The 19,760-nt window shown below is 36.6% G+C and overlaps 1 long non-coding RNA gene across 3 annotated transcripts in view; it reads left to right on the forward strand.

The window, feature by feature from the left end:
• LOC148225457 (uncharacterized) overlaps window positions 1–19,760 on the forward strand; it is a 135,324-nt gene that overhangs the window by 37,555 nt on the left and 78,009 nt on the right. Inside the window, exons 6-8 of one of the 3 annotated variants that reach the window (XR_015807464.1) lie at window positions 3,777–3,881; window positions 8,395–14,895; window positions 16,277–16,719. This is a non-coding gene — a long non-coding RNA (uncharacterized LOC148225457). Of the gene's footprint in view, window positions 1–3,776; window positions 6,198–8,394; window positions 14,896–16,276; window positions 16,720–19,760 lie in introns of those variants that run through there. The other 2 variants (XR_015807465.1, XR_015807463.1) reach the window with 2 other exon arrangements.

Below are 19,760 nucleotides of genomic sequence, written 5' to 3' on the forward strand. Positions count from 1 at the left end.
GTTTTGCCCATCTCTGATGGTTTCCAGTGAGCTCCTGCATTCAGAACTGCATTGTTTTTCATTTTAAGTGGCCTACCAAAGCCTTTCTGTCAGTGTCCTAGTTTATCTTCCATGCACTCACACATTTGTTAGATTGGCTTCATCATGAATCATTAATTACCAAACATTTTTTGTGGCTTTTTTCCTAGGAGTTGTTTGTAACATGAGGAGGTTTCTTTTTCAGTCTCCTCACAATGAAATAAAGTCTAAAGGTTGTGTGACATATTTGTGCTTGAAGGGAAGCCACTGGGTCAGTGGTGACCACCTTTTACACAGTTGCTTTGTGCTTCCTGTCCTTGCTTTAGAAAAGACGATGAGTTTGTTTATCCTTGCCCCTCCCTTGGAAAGTTTTCCTGTGAGAATTCAAACCTTATGCTATTTCCTGGGCCATCAGGAAGGCAGTAGAGGTGAAAAAATTGTTTACTATCCCTCTTCAGTCCAAATGGAAGACTTTGCAACCAAAATTGAGGAGTTTCTTGAGGACTTTCAAGATCTGAGAATCCAGTTAGACTATAGAGGAAATGTGCTACTATACCAGCAGTTAAGGCACCATTGGGATATAGTGTACATTTTAAGCAGGTGAAGTAAGAAATATCAGCATGTGCTGCAGAATTTGATATGAGAGATTGCACCACTGCCACCATGCTATGAAGTTACATGAGTGAGTCTTTCCAGGAAAATAAGGTGTGGGGCTTGCTATGAGTTTCAAATTTTTTATACCAGGCTTAGTTCAGAGTTTCTGAGAGATGCCTACTCTGCAAGATTTCAGACTCACTCATCCAGTCACTGGCATTTCCTTTTGATTAGATGAGGCATGGGGTAATTAGGTGAATCCCATCCCTTGGCACCAAACAATCCTTCTCTATCCAGGAAGAAACTTGAGTACCCCACAAGCTCAGCAGCCTCTTCTCCAGGCAGGAGTTCTGGCTTGCCAGTGTGAGAACCAGCTCCCATTTCTTGTCTTGTGGCTGGCATCAGCCTGCTGGGAAACAGCCTTCAAAAACCTCCTCAAGCCCTCCCTGCTTTGCTCAGGAACTGCATTTTACCTGCATTTTAACTCGGGCCCCAGACCATGGTACTTAGCTGAGCTGTGCTTTGGCTGTGTCTCTGCCTGGCCACAGACCTCTGAACCCAGGATCTACTACCAACGTGCCTTCCTGGCTCCACTTTGGACCTGCTTCATCACTGTGGATCTGTCTGGTGATCTCCTTATCATCCCTGGCCCTGCTCCATTCTTCACATTGGGAACACCTATATGTTCCCCACTATATTCACTTCCTTTTCCTTTCAGTTTACCATAAAGCTTTTGTTTTATTGTAGAAAATACATGAGTGTGGAATTTAGCATATTTCTTCTTCCTTTCAGTGCATTACTTTCTTTCTCAAATTCATAAAAAATGGAATTTTTATAAGGTGATGGGCATTAAGAAAGAAATGCAATTATATGGTTAGAAATGAAACTCATGGACTGAAAGTCTGGAACATGGTGATTTGTTCAATGCTTCTAAAGCACTGATGTGGTTATTACATTAATAGAAATAATGTAGAAATTTATCTGTCTTTCTTTGTGTATCTCTACCCTTTTACTATGATTCCATGATTGCGTAGTGTGATGCAAGCCCTTTTTCAAGAAAGATCTCAAGCATGTCTTCAGGTTCATTCTATTCAGGAAATTGCTTCAACATAAGTTTCAAGGATATCCTTTAATACTTCTTCTGCTTTGTTTGCTTTATTGGGCCTGTTTTTAAAAGTTTGAGTAACCTGACTGAAAAAGAGGGTCACTCCTAAGAATTTACATTGCTGGTAGATTATTAAGGTCATCCAAAATGTGTGCATAGTATTGAAATAAACACAACACTCATTCTCTAATATATATCGAGTTTTTTCCTACAGATTGACACTTTGAAAGCATTCAGGTGTTTCAAAATAGTTCATTCAATTTTGTTTTCTTGCTACGAAAGTCAAGAGCCTGTCCGTTGCTCTTTCCTGGAGCACCAAACACTCACAACTCCCTTCTGAGTCAAGCATCAGTCAAGGGTAAATGGAGATTAGGAGAAAAATTAGTTACATAGTCCAGAATTTTTCAAGAAACAGCTTTCAACCGTTGAAAAGATGTTATTAATGCTGATTTTACTTTTGAAAATAAGGAATTTACCTTCACATTAAAGGTTTGGTGTAAAGTGTTGGGTACAATGTACTCCTCTACAAAAATTTCAAACATAAATCCAAGAAGGTTTATATATATACTTATATTTATATATATAACTAATTAATATTTCACTAGCAGATTATATGAATAAGCTTCAGCAGGAGCTGTATCTAGTATTCCTATATAAATCAATTTTCTTCTTGGAACGATTTAGTACCTTCAAAATACATAAAAGAAACTGCTTGTACTTCATGTTCCTAAATCATATACTGTGTGTATGGTTTGAAATAGAGAACAGAGCAAAATCTTAATCTAATGTTACAGATCCACTGCATGTGTTTAATTTTAAGTGGGAGCTGGTAGTTACAAGTGATTTCTGTGTGTTTCTCAATGTGTTTTTTGTTCATCTGTGCACACAGTCACACATAATTCACTATGCTCAGGGGAGCCAGACCCTTGCTAAAATGAGATTTTAAAGAGAAATAGTTTCACTCTGACCTCCACTTTTTCTCTTTCCTAGCAAGCACTGTTGTACACAGCTCTGCCCTAGTAGCTGTGGTTACTTTTTGTGAAGTGCATGCGGCCCAATCCAAGTCCATTTTCCAGACTTAGACTGTATATTATGCCTATGATGCAGACCTCCTTGTGTAGAGGTGTCTGTGCAGCAAAATATTCCCCTGCACAGGGCTGATAGTGGTACTAACTCCTTCTCTTCTCTTGACTTTTGAGATGTTTTAAATATATCACATAACTCTAGTACATTCGTGAGCTTTGGCAAATGACTGATAGGGTCAGGAGGACTGATGAGCATTGCCGTAGATCAGTCCTGACAAAAATTCATATTTTGGAGGACTTCCAACTTTAGTACTTCCCCTTTGTCTAATATTTTACACAAATACTTAACTGGGATTTAGGAAGGAGAATTTGGCTCCATTTGTGTTCAGTGTGGGATATGGGCACAGTTGCAGAGAGCCAAACCCACCATGGTTTTGACCATGGCCTTTTAGCCCTTCCCTGTTACAATTACCCCCAGCTGTTTTGTCAGACCTGTTCCAGGGAAATGCTTTTACTGTGTCTGCCAACCTGTAGGACATTACACATTCAGCAGTGCACAGAAAGCACTGTAATTTTCATGTGAAGAAAAACAGTAAATCTGGCTGTAGACTAAATAGAAACAAGAGCAGAAGCAACAGGCAGTCAGACTTAAATTATTAACTGTCCTAAGTACACAGAAAATTGCTTTATGAGCCCATCACATACAGACAATTTTCTACTGTGCATTGAGAAAAAAAAGCTTGTGAATATGGGATTTGAAAATGGAAACTTGTCTAATATAGCAGGTCAGATACATGTGAGAAGTTATTTTATCTGCATGATAAAATCTGATCAGCATCTGATCATGATCTGCATTATAGCAGATTACTTTTCCTAACCTTATATAATTTTATTGCCACATTAATGAGGTATAGCTTTTGAGGGTGAAAGATATAACGTAATTCCTTTGAGGAGGGAAGGGCAGACCCAATCTAACCCATGGGTATTTTTTTCTAGATTACACGATTTAATATGCTTTGTTGTTTCTGTTCCAGGAAGATACAGTAAATACCACCAAAACTCTTTGTGTACATATGTGGAGATAGCACTAACAAATCAATGCAAGGAGCAAAGGAGAGGAGCAGTTCTGACCAGCTGTGGTAAGTTTAGGGCACTTATGATGCCAAATTGAGTAGCTATGTCAAAGGTGCATTACCAGTGATCTAGGAAAATTATATTTTATACCTCTTTGTAAGCATTTCCTTCTGAGTGAATTTCTATGTAGTTCACATATGTATGTGTATTGAATTTTGTATCAATAAATACAGTTCTTCTCACATGATGCCCCAAACACTCACCCTGATACCAAACTTGTCCTAAGTAAATGTGTAGCCTTGTGATCTATATACCTCTTAGAATTAATGATCTTCATTGTCTGGTAAGAATTATTATCTTAGTGTGTTTTCGAGATCCAGTGACACATTTCAGAACTATTTGGCACCTGCCTGACCCCCAACCTATTCCTAGTCTTACACTGCATGATGCTTGCTCTGCTTTAGATGCTATTCAGCCTTACTAAGCTCAGCCCTCTTCCTAGTCCACAAGAGACTAGAAAAACTTAGAAAAACCAAGGAGTTCAACCTTTTTGGTCGTCCTAATCAAATTCTACTTTGATCCAGAAAATCCTCCCTGCTCCAGTTATTGTAGGAATATAGTTTCCTCAGTCTTCATCAAAAATATTTGTAGCTCTATTGAAAGAGTCAAACTACAAAACTATATGGTTTTTCTATCCATATTGCCAAAACCCCTCACTTAATGTAACTACTTAACAAGCTTAAACCACATCTCTCAAAGGTCTCATCAGTGAATCTTTTTGTTAAGTGATTCTAGCCTGCATTCAAGCCTTTGGTCTTTTAAAAACCAGATCTTTCATCTCTGGTCTTCTGAAAACTGACCACAGCCCCAGTCTCAATCCATCCATCCACCAGTCAACCAAAATCAGTGATGTCTGATATTCTGAACACGAAACTGATGGGGGCCCTTGCTCATGACCTGAGGCCAAATGAATGTTATGTGTAGATCACTGTCTATAGTTGCACTAGATTCATCTTTCACTAAAATAAGCGATTAATTTCCTTGCCTTCAGGAGGCAAGAAACTAAGATGAGAGCTGGAGCCAGCTAGCTGTTAAGAGCTAGAATTTAGTTAAGGCCCATTTTGGTCACTGTGATTCAACCATGTGTCTGTAATCTCTGCTCTGTCAAGCCCTTGTCGTTGCATCCTAGTCCCATGAGCAAGACATTTGTGCCAGAGAACTTACAAAGGGATATTTCTCATCAGGAGCAGCACTTATTCTGGAAATCAAAATTTCTGAGGATTTGTCCACACACCACATTGTATTTGGCACTCTCTTAACCACAGACCAAGCTGTAGGATTTTTTAATACTCATTGATCCAAAGGAGACACAGAAATGCAAGAAGTGTTTTGCTCTGCTGGCAGTTGGATCTGTGGCTTTGAGGATTACAATTTCAATATAACTCTTGAACCCCAACTCTCCCTAACCTTGGCTTAACTGTAGCTATTTGATCCATGTCCATAACTGTTTAAGCATTTGGATCTATTGATGAGAGAATGAGCATGAAACCTTCTGTATGTGGTATAATGACGCTTTAGTGTGGTCCTACACTGGATTATCTGAGTGCACATTCTCAGATCAGGATTAGTTCTGGAATCCCTCCATGGCAGCCTGAATAGGTCTGCTCATTTTGAGCAAATCACTTAGCATTTCTGCTCCTTAAATTGTTTGGGTGGGGACAGATGGCTGTGACAGACCTTGTATATTCTCCTCTTCACAGCTTCTCCAATAGTCCGTAAACCCAATCTCCAACACCCTAGAATTTCAGTTCTTGGCTTTGTATCACCAAAAATTGCTACTGTGTCAAATTTTGGAAGCAGAGTGGGTTTTGAAATATGGAAAAGTATCCAGTAGGGACCAGGCTAAAGCTATCATATTCATTGAACAGATTATAAACCATATTTAAAACTATTTCTCCATGGGTTAAAATCTGGGTTCACTAACAGAAGATTTAAATGTTTGCCATGCCTTTGTCTTGGTATAGCAGAAAAAAATCTGGAAATGTGATAGCTCTGTGCTGTACTGAACAGAATCAAATCCTTCATGTAAGTCAAACTTCAGTTCTCTACTAATAAAATCCTACATGCCCCTTTATGGCACATGTTTATTCTGTAGTGGAAATGACACAAATCCTTAATACAGCATCAGTGCTGCTTATTGAGCTTTGTATTCTTATAAATGTTCCCATGGGAAATCTGAAGTTTGGCACTGGTAGACTGTATTTTTAAAATATCACAGATGGGGTGGAACCCAGCATCATGTTGCTTATTACTCTGGTGATCTATCTAAATGGTATTCTTTGCTGCTGAAATCTAATAAAAATAACATTTTTGAACTATTAGAGATTGGATTAAAGCTCCTAATTGTCTCTTTCATAACCAAGGAAGGTCCATATTAATAATTCTTTCCAGAGCCATTGAAAAGAAGACATCTGTTTCAGCATACATTGTGAAACTCAAATCTGTCCAGTGTAGTTTTATTCATTTGTTACTTTCCATGAACAAATGTGACTGCACATTTATTTAAATCTTTAGAAATGTGGATGAACAAACAGAAGACAAAGTAAAGTTAAATCTGAATTGGAGACATGCTGTTATGGAAGAAACATTTCCACCCTCAGTAGGTGGTTTCTGCCCTTGCAATAACCCACTGCAATAATTCTGATACAGTCAAACCGTGCCTCTTATATTCACTGCCTCAAATGGATGGACAGTTCCAAAAAGATTGCAAATACCCCACTTGTTTAGTAAAAGGTCATAGGAAAAAGAGAAGAAATGCCAGGCACAGAGACTGACCTATTCAGAATATAATCACACCTTTCTTTAAAAAGACATATGCATTACAAAGGGTAGATATCTTACTGCATTCTCCCTGATTTTCTAATGCAGTTGCCATGTGTAAGACTTTCAGAAATGAAGAGGGTGTGGCATCAAGTTTTATTATTCTTCCACCGTTTCTCTTTAAATTATTAATAGTGTGCAGTAGTATAAGGGAATTTTATTTTCAATATACTCAGGCAGCATTTTCTGGGTTTGACCTATTGCTAGGATGAATGAGGGTGACAGTCACAAAAGTGCTGCCCTCTGCTTGTTATAGCTCCTACAGAATCTGATAATTTTCAATATTCCCAAGCACAGATTTGGCAACATTACATCTTTATGATTGAAAAAACTAAGGTAATTCTGGCCCACAACCCACTCTTCCAGAAAAAAAAACAAAAAACAAACAAACCAAAAACAACCAAAAGAAAGGACTGACTGGAGGAGAAGACATGGATCCATAGAAGCAAAGGAGCAGGTGACAAAGTTGGAAAAAAATAGGTGAAATAATGTTCCAAAGTGACAAATCTGGAATGCATGCTCATCCTGGCTTCACAGGCAATGGTAGGAGAGTAGGGGCTCTGCTTATATTTTATTAGGGACCATATATTGTCTAAGCTGAGAGTACAGAAAAATGATTCTCCTGTTGCTTTCCTGATCTCTGTGCCCCTGAGGGGCAAATTTGGGAGCAAAATATTCCTTAATTTAAGTGTTAAGATGTATGTCTTGTTGCTGTACCAGCAGAAGTCCAAAAAATTAGAGGTTTTTTTTTCTACCAATGATCTATTTATATTAGGAGGAAAGAATAGCAGGTTTGGTGGAGTAAAGAAGAGCTTTATTCTTTCAAGAGCTTCTGCTAGGTAGACTGTTTATTGGTGATGATCCTTATTTTCACTAAATAAAGTTTACAGAGACACCCATTCTTGGAACATCAAATTTCCAGAAAAGTGCATTTTCATAGCACAGCAAAAAACTATGACAATACTGTTTTAATTAGGTAACAATTGTCAGCAGCCACTGTCATGAAGCTAAGCATTAATTTTTACCAAAAGCCTGGCACTCATAGTTGGTGTCTTTGAGACTATAATAATCCTTTAGAATTTTACAGTGTTTTCCACCCCCAGATAGCTTTTTCATTTTGTATGTACACAACATTGGACCTGGTAGGCTGTCTGGAGGAGGCACTTAGCAGGCAGCTGACCTGGAAGACCCTGCATGGAGTGCAGAGAAAAAAAAGCCAGTGTTGCCTCTTGGGGTTCCCTAGTATATCTACAGTGTTACCAGAAGGTTCAGGAAGTTGCATCTGTCAAGTGTGAAATTCTTAAGCTCAGAAAATGCCCACTTAGAGAATTAGGAAACACCTGGACATTTTCATCCGCCAGAATGCTCTCATCTCTTCATCATATGCAATAAATGTAGCCTATATATGCATTTTTTTCAGAAGTGTTTTATTGCCCATTTGTTTAAATACACATTTTATGTTTATAACCTTTCAAAGGTGTAAAAGCAATATTTGTTCTATATTAACAATATGTTTATTTATAACCAATGGTATGATTTTTGGCCTTTTAATGCCAATGCTCTGCTCTTGAATGTTACACAGTTACATACACTCTATCCTGCATTTTTATAAATCTCATAATACGATGACAATGAGGGGCTAAAAGTAACTTTCAAAATTATTAAATAACTTGGTTTGTCTGATGTTTTAATTTGCAGCCTTGACCATCATCAGGAGAGTAAAGAAATTTATTACAGCTGTGGATGAATATTCAGGCAGTATTCAGAGACGTGAGTTTTATATTCAAAGGGATGTGTTGAAAGTTAAACAAACTCATCAGAGTCACCTTAAGTACATGAACATTTCTGCATTTTGCAGTTATGCAGCCTGGTCCAAAAACAACACCATGAGGTTATACAATAAGACACTGAAACAGCCAAGGGACACAAAAACACTGTCAGAATCACTGCAGTGCAGTTACAGAGCACTTTATAAAGTAATATGAGTAATTGCGTGTAATAATTGCCAATATCCACAAGTACTACCCACGTCTGTAGTGCAGTAGGTGAGGAATGTTGTGGCAAACTTGATGATTGTCCTCTACAATTCCATGCTTGATATTTCCCTGCAGAAATTTCTCCTGCTTCTGACCCGCAGTACTGAAAGTGATTTAGTAGTGATAAATTTTGTAAAATTGAAGTATTTTGAATCCTCATTGTTCTAGCTAAAGTAAATTTTTTTCTGATTTGCAAATATCTCCACAGACTCATTTTAGCTGACAGGTCCCCAGGTTCTGTGGAGATGGGGTAGGGAGCTTGATTTTGTTTTGTTTTCCAAGATAGCGTTGGAATCAAGTAGTGATGGATTTTCCAGTAGTATTTATAAGAAAAATGTTTTGAAATAACCTCAGTATCTAGAGCTGCAACAAAGGTCTACTGTCATTTCCTCGAAGGAGTTTCTCAGCGTCAAAAGCTGTAAACTGCAGAGAAAAACAAAGAAAAACATTTTTACTCAATTCATTAACTGCAACTTCTATAAAACAAGAACAAATACAGTAAGAAAGTTTTTCATGCAACAGAGTCTTAAAATACGTGCTGTAACTTTCCTTTACTTTGAAAAATGGCTCATTCTTTCTCTAAACATCATGCTTTACTCCCAGAGGAATATAGAAAATCAAAATAAGAATACGTAAGCCTTTTTTTGCTAACTAGAAATAAATTCATTTACTGGCACTTGCAGATAGTCAATCGGATAAACAGTTCCAAACAGAGTAGTGGTTGCATGCTTAATCCCAAAGATGGAAGAATTGGTGTGCGGAAAACCAAACTATGAAGTCCAACTTTTAGTGCCATAGTGACTCCCGAATTGTAATGAAAATCACTTTGGTCAGTGGTTTCCATAGTGGAGGAGTACTGGACAAGAATTGACTATCAGCTTCAGAACAAGCTAATATCTGAGGACTAGTGGTGCAGATGGAAAATTCAAATTCATGTATCAGAGACCAAGGTAAGAAGCCAAGCATTCCGTTGCAGACTTTTGCAACCAAATGTTTGGTAGCTGGTGCATTTCACCACTAATTCTTTGTTTTGCATAAAAGCACATTTTCTAGATAGATACAATTCATTAAAAAAATCCACCACTACCACCACCACAAACAAAAGAAAACAAACAAAAAACCAACCAAAATTGCAGGCAGCTTTATCTGGGAGCAAAGGGGCAGACTTTGTTATGAATACACATAGGAAAAAAGAAAACATGTCGAAACATACTACTGCTTGAAAAAATGGTCATGTCAGTTGAGGACACTGGGAAAAGAAAACTTCCTTACATGTTGAAGTGTTAAAGCCAAAAGATTAACTAGATGTTGTTCAAAGTCCCTTTTTTTTCCTTTCAGGGATCATAGATAAAACAGTAAATAATGGTACAAATGAGAATAGAACTTTCTGCTGTTTGACATAAAATACACAATGGAAAACTAATATAGTTACAACGATAAATCTTTTAAATGTAGAGAATTCCCTCACTCCAGTGTTGTATTATGAATTCAGTAGCATAACACTTTATTTGACAGTTGGTAGCAAAACTTGAACTCAGATTATTAATAACCTTTCCACAGCCTATCATTAATGTCAGTGGGTGCGGTTTAGGAGTTTTATTTTGGCAAGTGTAATATGTTAACATATTAACTGACTGCTCGTATAGTCAGAGGAGGGATATTAACCAGGGAAGGCATTTCACACCACTTCTGAAGGCACTAAAAATAAACTGCTACTTACCAACTCAGACAACTTGGTAAATGTCTGATTTCTGAAGCCTCTGAAGTGCTACATCAGCACTTAGTCTAGAGTTTAAGACATTTCTTTCAGTAAGCATTTACACAGAAGAGGACAGTTTGGCTACAGGACATTTGCAGCAGACAAATCATGTCAGTGATATCTTGTCAAGTTTAGCATCCTGTGAAGCCAGCAGTGTCAGTATGTGCTGCTGAAGGAAAAGGAGGCTGAGGTCAGTCTGTGGAGCTGCTGCCTGTTGACCCAGACCATGGGGCACAGATTCAGATATTTGCATCTTATGTTAAGCAATGGGGACTGCTTTTGAGTGATTCTGTTACATGTCATACCTTTGCTGCTCATACAGTTGGTACCATATAAGAGGCCACTGCATGGGCTTGGAATGACATATAAACTTCCTGCATGAAAAACTGGATAAGCCCTTCAAAATTTGCTCTGAATTAAGAAGTGAGCATAAAAGTAGACTGGTAGAGGTCAATTACAATTTCCCATTGCCATTCTTCGCTCTGGAAAGAATTAAGCTCCTTTACCCTCTTTGGTGTACAGATACCATAGGGTAATCATTATTCAAGGTTGTCCAAGACTCTCCTAATTCATTAGAAACATTACCTGGAGAGGCAATGCTCACTCTTTTGGTATTGATAAATGAGTTAGAGAGAATGTAAAAAAATGTGCATGGAAGTTGCCTTGAAGAGATTTTGTTCCTTCTCCTCCTACTAGGCTGGAGATGCAAACCTAGACCATTGCTGACATGCTCTACTGAAACTGTTTGTTTTTAAATCAAAGGGTCTCTTAAAATCACTGTGTGGCACTGCTAAAGGCTGGTCAACTATTTTAACACTAGATGGAACTTCTTCTTTTCATCTCCTAATAGCTGCCATAAATGTCTCATGTTACAAATTAAGATGATTATTTCTACTATTCTATCTGGATACATAGAAAGCTGATCACTGTCTTCTTAATATTTATTAAAAGAAATGTCACTTTTCAGGCTAAGCAATCTTTTTCCTTTCAACTTTTCTTTATGCTGCATTTGCTACTTCTCTTATAAGTTTCAGTTGCTGGGTTCATATTTTATTAATTTTCTTTTCTAATGGGTGATGAGATTGCTGAATTATCCTTGGTCTGTCCTCCCAGTTTAATTTGTTGAGTCCAATTTTTATTATTTTCTGTCTTGCAGTCTTTTTGTCTGGGTTATCTTTTGTCTTGTGTGTTTATTAATGCATTGCTTAGACAGTTTTAAAAGCTTGACTAATACCAAACTAATTTAGATCTATTACTTTCCACCAAAAAAGGAGCAATTTTTCTCTCACAGAAGGAAATTATACATGCTTTACATGGAACTTCCTCAAAATCTGTGTTTCTTGTCAACTTATCCTTTCAACACTTAGTTTTGGATGGTTTGTGTAAGAATAATTACAGCAACAATGGTTGTTTTGTGTGTTCTAACAACTGTAGACACTGGTTTATCTCATGTGAAACACCCTAAAACTGTTTTCATTCTCTTTGCAAGAAGAGTGCTTTATTTTACTGAGCACATTTTCTCCCATGTGGAATCATTCTGTATCTCTAATAGTTGTCTTGGGTTTTTTAAATAATTCTAGTATTTTAAGTATAGAATTTCAGTGCATTTACTTAATCTTAACTTTTCTGGTTTTAGTCTACTATTTTCCTTTTCTGTCCTGATACCTTGTCTCTTGTTGAAGGTTTGTTGTGTATATTTTCATATTTGACCTCTTGCTTGGGCAAAATGGCACTGGTTAGTACAATCTGCACTACTTCATAGGGTTAATTTTCTATTAACAAATGGACCTGATTTGCCTGTGTTTTTCTTTGACTTCTAAAGGACTTTAAAATCTCACTTGAGATGCGAAAGTGTGTGAAAGGAGATCCAGTAGAAATCATACTTGATGATTCACTTCTATTTCGCATTTTGCCTGAATTCAGAGAGATGGGATAGGTATAAAAAAACCCAGTGTAATTAGCTTCCACTGCAGAAAGCTTCCTTAACATATATAATGGAGATATCATGGCACTGATGACAACTTTCACCTTTCTTTTCTACAAGTATTACTGGACCTTGAACATGTAATTAATTTTACAGGACTCTTTTTCCCAATATCAATGTAAAGACAGCACAAAAATAAGAGCTGATATTAAAGATTTTTTATCTATTTTATATGATCATACTGCACTGTTAATGTTAGTAGGCTAACTTAATGGAGTGATATTACAATAAATAATGTCTTCCAATAAATGATTTATATTGTGATCAATTATTTTCATAATAATATTCGGCTAAATGACAGGTAATTTTCCCAATTTTCACACCACACCAAATGCTTTTTCTCCATGCCCATGTCTGACTTCAGAATGTACTTCAGTTTTGAATTTTCTTTTGAAACATAAGACTTCAAATTCTCAAATGCTAAATGAAATGGACTATTTTCTTAAATTGTAAATGGACTATATTATTACACCGTATCTCCATTTTAAAGTGTATTAAAGCATACTTCAATTAAGTTTTGTCTTATAGGTTTTCTTGGGGTTTTGGTTTGGTTTGGTTTATTTTGTTTGGTTTTTTTTTGTGATCAAAAAAGTGACAGACGGAGATTTGATTACAATTGCAAACACTTCCCATATTTCTAGTTCAGAATTTCTGTACATCTGGCACATTTGTGTATTACTTTCAGTGGTACAAGTTACCCAAGGCAATTAGAGACAATGAGATAGTTGAGTCAAGAAATAAATATGAAGTTAAGGGCAATAAATAACTTCCTCTTACTTTAATGCCACTGGACATTTAATAACGATGTTCTGATAACATGGAAATTTCATAAACACATTTTTTTTAATATCCTCCTTAGAGATATCTGACTACCATCATATGATGAAGTTTCTGAGTCTTAGATTAAAAAACCCTGCCCTTCCTTTTCCCTCTCAATAGCCAGTGAGAAAACTGCCATAAATCCCTGATTTGTTTTCCGTCTCAAGGCCATACCTCTGCAATACTCTTAAACAATATTAGGATTCCTCAAGTTTTGAGTTAGTGGGACATTAAAGATTTTTTTTTCTCGATGTTATTCTTAGAGTATAAGACAAAAGGATACAAAATTACATAGTAGCATCTCAAAAATAATGTAGAACTGTAGGACATATATCCCTCATGTCATGCTGCCTCAATGCCAGGCAGGTTGCAGTGTGCATCCAGGGCTCTCTCCTTGTAGGCCCTATAGAAATCCTGAAGAAATTATTAAAATCTTTTTGGTTTGACACAGAAAAGCTGCAGGGTACAAAGCATAAGAAGCTAAATGGAAAGAGACAGGTAGGCTGTGTGGGCTCTTTTGTCTTTCATCTTTCTGAATAATATATCCAGCAGTAGATGTGTAGACATGCCAAATGAAATAATAATATAGTTGTTCTGGCATTAAGGAAAGCTCCAGTTCTTAAGACTGAGAGCTGACAGAAAGACAAGAAACAGCAGAGGTTGTATTATTCTTGCATATAACGTTCACTTAAAAGCACAAAGAGTTAATCTTATCATCCTACACATGGCTGCATTTATAAAAGATAAAAATCACAAACAAGTAATGCACAGTTACTTGTTACATATTCTTCCCATTACAGTTGACAGGTTCATTAATCATACAGTGTACTTTACTATTAGAAGCTGTAAAGAAGATCAAATCTCTTGTAATTTTTCTTCTTCTTTTCCATTTGATAAGTGTGATGTTTCAATGTGTAGATAAAATATAATGTCAGTCACAAACTGTCCCAAGGGAATTGCAACTCTCCCGTTAGAAAATTCATCCTTATTTGCAATGTAAAATTCCAAGGAAAATGCATCATTTCCTTTTTAACCTGACCATCAGATTGAGTAAAATGCATATGCCTGGGTATTCACAAAAGAAGCAATACAGAATATAGTGCCTGTGGATATGAGCAATGTTTAGCTAATAGAAATATTGCTTACTGCATGTTGAAAGCATTAACTATGAATACCCCTATTCATAACATCACATTGATTCATAATTAAAGCCCTGTGAAAATTATAGAGAAAGTTGACATGTTTCACAAGCTGTTCATGGTAAATGTAGCAAATTTTACAGTTTGTTGTGACTTGCCAATAAAGAAATCTCAGGAAGAAAGATTAAAAAATGATTTTACAATACTGAATCTTAGCAAGTGTGACTAAAACAAACGATGACCTATGTAGAAGCCTTAGACCCATTTTTAAAAGAAAATTATGAAAGCTTCTATTTTAGAATAAGCAGTTTAACATGTCTAATGAAAAACATTTTGGTTGATGTACAGCAGTAAATTCTCACCTATGTAAGAAACCGGAAAGCCTCAAGAAATAAAAATAACTCAGCCTTCTTAACCAATGAAAGTGAAACCAAGGACTGCAAAACTCTATGAACTGTGAAGGTACATACTGAATTCTTATTCTTATTTCCTTTTTAAAGAGGAACAATAGTAATTCTTATCCCTTCTGATATATGTGACATTGTAATGTGTGCATGGTCTGCCTTAAAATTTCCACATTAGATGTCCCACTAAATATTTAGAAAGAAATGTTTTGCACTAGACCATAGTAGATAATATCATGAAGTGGGTGGGCATCAAGATGCTTTTTCCACAAAACTTTTCAGAAAAATCAAGAAATGTTTGAAGACCTCTGCTTTAAATGTCTCCATGAAGGGAGAAAGCATACCATATGGTGTGGAATATCCCTTTGTTCAGCTGGGGTAAGCTGTCCCAGCTGTGCCCTCTCCCAACTCCCTGTGCACCCCCAGTCTCCTCATCAGTGTGGCAGCATGCAAAGCAGAAAAGGTTTTGGCTCTGGGTAAGCCCTGCTCAGCAAGAACAAAAACATCTCTGAATTATCAACACTGTTTTCAAATCATATCCAAAACACAGCCCCACATCAGACACTATGAAGAAAATCAGCTCCATCACAGCCAAAACCAGCACAGGGAAACCTAAGCTTGCTAAAATAATTTATTAGGTGAGTGAACGGTTTGAAGTAGTTAAGGAGGAATGTAGGGCTGCTGTACTTTAGAAAATGAGATGAAATGACTGCTAGTCACTTCTGTTTCAATGTGAGATACCAAAAGGGCTGTAAAACCACCTCCTAGAGCAGTTCTGAAACTGGAGGAAGCTCAGTAAAGTTAGGAAATCAAGATTATTAACATTAGGTGTAACATTGCTGATATCCCTTGACTTTTTTCCTGTTGGATTTGCAATTTTTAAAAAAATGTATCTGTAAAGAAAATTGACATTTCAAAGTCTAAATTGGGAGTGCTTAAAAGAAAATATGTATTTGGGTAAGACGTGACAACACTTTGATAATTGTTAATTGTTAATATACTATTGAGAATGTAAGGCCAAATCCTGTGTTTTTTAAGGAGACATATTTATATGTAAAGCTATAATCTTACACTGACAGTGACAGTCTTTTTGAATTAAAACTGAAGTCTTACCAGTGTGTATAAGAATGTATTTAATTTGCACTCAATACAAATGAGTATGTGCCATGTGTTCATGAAAAATCAAATCAGCAGGCTTCTCAGCTGGTGACATAGGAATTTAGCTGTTGGAATCTTTATCTGTGGAAGGCAAACCAGCCAATGATGTTTGAATGAGGGAAGGTGGGAAAATGCAGCCAAGCTGAAAAAGTGGTAAAAAATTGCTTCAGCAGATATGAGCAAAGTGCCATCTACAAATGTTAGGCAGAGAAGTGAAAAGTATCTAGAGGGGACATTTCATGAAAGTGATGTTATTTTTTTCTTTTCTTTTTTTTGTGTAGCAGTAATGATACCATTGATTTCAAACAAAAAGCAAGCTGTGACAAACATCATGAGAGATATTCATGTACGAGGAAAGACAACTTAAGTACAAAAAATGGTGAATGATTTTCTGTAAGAAGAAGAAATGCATCACAGAAAAGTTTACAGATTTAACAGAGGCTTTTTGCACTGCTAATGTTTTATTTCATGTTCTGCACAGTCCTACTATGAAAATCTAGTGGTATGTTTGGGAAAAACATACCACATGCTGGTGCCATACCTGGTTTAGATCAACTGCAGAAAAAAAATACTTACCAAACTGTCCTGAAAGTCCTATGACACTGTTTCTGCACTGTTTCCATTCAAAGACTACTTGACCTTTTTGGGAAAAAAAATCCACATGCTTAGTCTATTTCTCTCAGAATATTTCTCATGTACAATCAAATAAAAATTAAATTAAACTTAGAATGCTACTTCTTGTTTTCCATTCTTTGCTATAAATGTACAGGGTTATACATACAGAAAAAAATGTAAGTATATTTTCTAAGTTTAATCCCCACATCATTTTGAGGAACATCCCTTGATAGTTGTGACATAAAGGAGTTGAAAGATCTATCTGAGGGACTGTCATGGTTTTTGTATATAGTAAACTGATGTGCAAGTGCTGATACCTTCGTGCAATCCACACCTTTCATAGCAGCACCATCTTAGTCCTGTGAGAAAAAAGAATTACAGCTTTGGCAATGGACTCCACTTTTTAATCTCTTTTAGTCTGTTTTGCTTTTCCAGAAGATATCAGCTGGGGGGAGGGGTTGACCATTACATCACTACAAGAGACCTCTTCTGAAATTTGAGACTTTTTTGGGTTGGCTGAATGTTTTGTTATTCCAGTTTTAACTTACAGAGGTAGGGTACTTTGAATACAGTCAAACTAAATATGCTTTGTATCAATTAGGTTTTGGAATATGATTGCCATTTTAAAGATAAGTTATTCATAAGGATGAAGTTCAGTGCAATTTCTGATGAGAAAAGCCAAATTGTTTTCCAGTTCTATTATTGCTTTAAGAAGCCTATTTGTGCCTATTAGGAGTGTAATAATTCTTTTACTTATGAGTAAATTTTTAAGAATGACATAGCAAAGAATCAGGAAAGGCAAACCAGCAAAGTTTAATTTCAGACCAAAGTGCCTGTTGGCAGGGACCCACAAGGATCATCAAGCCAACTCCTGGCCCTGCACAGCACCATCCCCAAGAGTCACACCGTGTGCCTGAAAGCATTGTCCAAACACTTCTTGAATTCTGTGAGCCTTGGTGCTGTGACCACTTCCCTGGGGAGCCTGTTCCAGCCCCCAACCACCCTCTGGGCAAACATTTTCCTGAGATCCAGCCTAAACCTCCTCTGGCACAACTTCACCCATTCCCTCAGGTTGTGTAACTGGTCACCACAGATCAGTGTCTGCCCTCCCTCTTCTCTTTACAAGGAAGTTGTAGACTGTGATGAGGACTCCCCTCAGTCTCCTCTTTCCCAGGCTTCCCCTCAAGGCCCTTCACCATCCTCATTGTGTTCCTTTGGATACCCCTTTTGAGAAACTAAGTTGAAACAAATTACTGGATAGTTCTCTTTTCCTTGGCTGTGACAACCTTCTAGGAAAAAATAATACTACTGTCTTTGTGAGATTCAGAGGAATCTAAGAAAAGTGTCAAACTAGCTAATTTCTCAATATATTAAATAAACTATATACTGAATGTATACCTATGTATTTATATAGGTAGGTATCTTGGGGACATGTTTAGCAAACCCTCAAATACTTCATGCAAATATAAAGAACTCTCATTTCCTTTAACAAACTTTAAAAATTTGAAAGCACTACTTTGCCATGAAATATTTTGACATAATTAAACAATAAATTAAATACAATAATAAGCACTCTTTGTATTAACAGATTTCACCACTCTGTTGTACTTTCTCTAGTGTTCAGTTAGCTTCTTGTAGTCTAGGGTACCACCTCAGGACAAAACATTTATTGCGAAGAATGCACATTACAAGTTATGCCGGTAAGAAGTTATTATGTACTGCAATGTTAGCCAGAAAAAAGACCTGGTGGTGACAGGCTTTTGAGTTTCTTCAGGGAGTCTACTTGTCCACGAGCAATTCTGCTTGTATTTCTCTTCTCTGAGCTATTTAGTGTTTCCTCCACCATGTGGTCTAAAAGAAAGAAGCCTAACTTACCCCTGCAGATTTCTGCAGTCTCCTTAGTGTTGTCCACATTGTGTGTGCTCCAGTGACTCATTATTTATGAAACAGATAATAGGGGAACTAGAATAATACACTCAGTATATGTTTGGGGCACTTTTCTGTCCAGTCAGATTATCTTTCCAATAATTACCCTTTCAATTCTATAGCCACCATGGTTTCCCATGTTTTTCTTATAAAGGAAATCAAGTTTCCACCTAATATCTGCATATTTCCACTTCATATCTGATCACCCTGATAACTCTTAGTCAACTGAAACTGCTCCTTAAACAGCCCCGCTCAAATATTTCACTTCAATGAGAAGGGGGAACCCCTTGTAAATGCCACCAGGTACCAAAGTACCATCTAATATCTACCCCCAAAGAACATGAAGTATCATTTCACTTATGAAATGTTCCCTTTCAGGTAAGAGGCACTCAAGTTATTTACTTCAAACATCATAAGTATCACTTATAACATTAGTTTAAGAAAAAGAGAAAGAACTTGTATGGTGGGATATTTTCTCAGCAATCTCTGCCTCCCTCTCTCCTGTAGAGACTGAAATCATTTTATGCCAATAACAGTGACAGTAAATTAATGGACTAAGAATCTGTTTTTCCTAAAACCAAGAGATTATCCAGAAACCCCTGAAGTTGAATGTGCTTGGTGAGAGAGGAGGGAAGTACCTCTTAGCAGTGCTTTTCAAATAGGTGCCTTAATTGTCATAGGACAGCAGTCTTGTTTCATTGTTGGATTTTTTTTCTTCCCTTAGGATAGGATATGTAGCACAGGATACTTTCCTCTTGGGAGTTAATGAATGTTTTTTAAATGTTTATTGTTTTTGTTGAAGTGGGTATAATCTCCAAAAACCGTTTTGTTAACTCTTTTATTGATATTACTAATTTTTAAAAAATTTGGAAAATGACAGTAAATTTAAGTTGAAGATATCCTATTAGGTTATGTTCTGCTCTCATATATGCATTTCCATTTAAACTAATGAATTTTTATAGATATAACTCAGATCAGAACTTGATGGTTACACTTCATCTCTTAGCAGGGAAGGGAAACTTGGACATATTCTCTGTGTAGAAGTAGATATGTTTCGTAAACATATAGAAATGTATACTGAATTAATTTTAAACACTGCAATATATATGTAATTTCAGAGCCAAGGTATTCTTTATTATTATAATTTAACAACACACAACATTATATATACAGGCTATTCAGTATTAAATGTAAAAAATGTGACTGTATATATAATATACATAC

This window comes from Sturnus vulgaris, chromosome 1, assembly GCF_052056855.1.
Source record: "Sturnus vulgaris isolate bStuVul1 chromosome 1, bStuVul1.hap1, whole genome shotgun sequence".
Taxonomy (NCBI): Eukaryota; Metazoa; Chordata; class Aves; order Passeriformes; family Sturnidae; genus Sturnus; species Sturnus vulgaris.